General features: G+C 41.4%; 1 pseudogene; it reads right to left on the reverse strand.

Moving 5' to 3' along the window:
- Positions 1 to 798: 798 nt before the first annotated feature.
- Positions 799 to 1460, reverse strand: LOC108593448 (large ribosomal subunit protein uL6 pseudogene; annotated as a pseudogene).
- Positions 1461 to 1901: the final 441 nt, after the last annotated feature.

Below are 1901 nucleotides of genomic sequence, written 5' to 3' on the forward strand. Positions count from 1 at the left end.
AACAAGAAGAAGCAGTTATCATTCTGAAGGGGTAAGAGGAAGGAATAAGTTTCTTCAAGAACCAGCAAGAACCGTGGGTCAAACTTGACAGGACCTGTGACCTTCCACAGAGAAATGCAGCCTCTGCCAAACTGCAGCCTGTTTTCCCTTTCCTCCTACCTTTGATTGCCATTTCTCATTGGCTACACCCAGCTGGAAGTTAGAGTAAGGGTTGATTCAGTACAGACAGAACAGTTTCCTGGAACAGAGAATAGGATACGGAAAGATGGAGAGTGGATCTGAAAGGACACACGGAGAAGATCCAGGGCAATAACTACTTCCAGCTTCTATGGACAGAGAAATATCAATACTTACCTTCTATAGGATAATTTAGTGGCAAAATATGCCCCTCATCTGTATACCCAGTTTTCTAATTATAAGGGCTTATTTTATGAAACAGTTACATTTTGGGTGATAGTTGTAAAGAATAATTATTTTATTTTAAGAAAAAGGCCCAAATCAATAGGTGTTTTATTCCATAATAAAAATATCACAAATAAGGCCAGGTGCGGTGGCTCACCCATGCAATCCCAGCACCCTGGGAGGCTGAGGAAGAATTGCTTGAGTTCAGGAGTTTGAGACCAGCCTGGGCAACATAGAAAAACTCTGTCTCTACAAAAAAATACAAAAAATTAGCCAGGCATGTTGGTGCGTGCCTGTAGTCTTAGCTCCTTGAGAGGCTGAGGTAGGAGGGTTGCTTGAGCCCAGGAGTTTGAGGCTGCAGTGAGCTGTGATTGTTCCACTACATTCCAGCTTGTGTGACAGGGCAACACTCTTTTTTAAAAAATCACAAATCAGTTTTAGGATTCATCTGGCATCTTGTTTCTGAAGCTGGACAACTCTTAGATCTTATCAGCCTGCTGAACTGTTCCTTTTTCAGAGACATAGATGACATCCAAAATTTTTCTGATGTCTTTGATTTTAACTGGTATGGCTTGCTGAATCAAAGCAAGTGAACTTGAAACAAGCTCAGTGTCATTTCATTCAATGATTAATTCATCTTTCTGGGCTTGAGATACTGAACAAACAACATTTATCCTCATCTGAACCCTGTGGATGTATTTTTTTACCCAAGAAATTGTGGATTTCAACAAAAGACCCATTCTCCCAGAGTATGATGTTGATGAGGAAGTGAGCGTATACAGACATCATCTTGTAATGGAAGCCCAGAGTTCCGCCCTTGATCATGTTCTGTACAGGACCTCAAATAGTGTGAATGGCAGCCAGTTCCTTTCTGTTTCCCCACCATTTGTCAACCTGGAGCCTCTTCTTTTTCTTTCCAAGGAGACTGAGTTCTACATTCATGTGATTGAAGTCCCTCTGCAGGGTCCCTCTGGGGACCTTCACAGTAACTGTTTCTTCAGAGTGATGTCAACATTTTCTGGAATGTTAACAGTTTGATTGCTGAGAATAGTCTTCATTCTGACAGTACATGCTGGGAAGAAAGAATGTTTTGTCATCACATTCTTCTAGCCCACAAGGGAACTGTGTATTCAAGAACAGTTATTTTAGTTTAAGAATATGGGACAGTTATCTACTGAGGTGAACAGATAATGGTAACAAAACTACATTTGTAAAAGTGTAGTTTTTTTGCATTTCTTGTAGAGTCAAGATTTTGCAATGTTGCCTAGCTAGGCTCATCCTGAGCTCCTGAACTTACGTGATTTGGCTGCCTTGGCCTCCCAAAGTGCTGGGATTACAGGCATGAGCCACCTCAACTGGGCCACAACTATGTATATTGTCATGGAGCTGTTTCTTACCATAGGCAGAGACTGAGTCCAGGAGTATCAGTCTTGTAGAAGTCCTTCCACATGAAAATATAAGGCCTGGAAAAATGAGAGTTTCCACCTAATAGCTGACTC

The sequence above is a fragment of the Callithrix jacchus genome, chromosome 8 (genome assembly GCF_049354715.1).
Source record: "Callithrix jacchus isolate 240 chromosome 8, calJac240_pri, whole genome shotgun sequence".
Classification (NCBI taxonomy): Eukaryota; Metazoa; Chordata; class Mammalia; order Primates; family Cebidae; genus Callithrix; species Callithrix jacchus.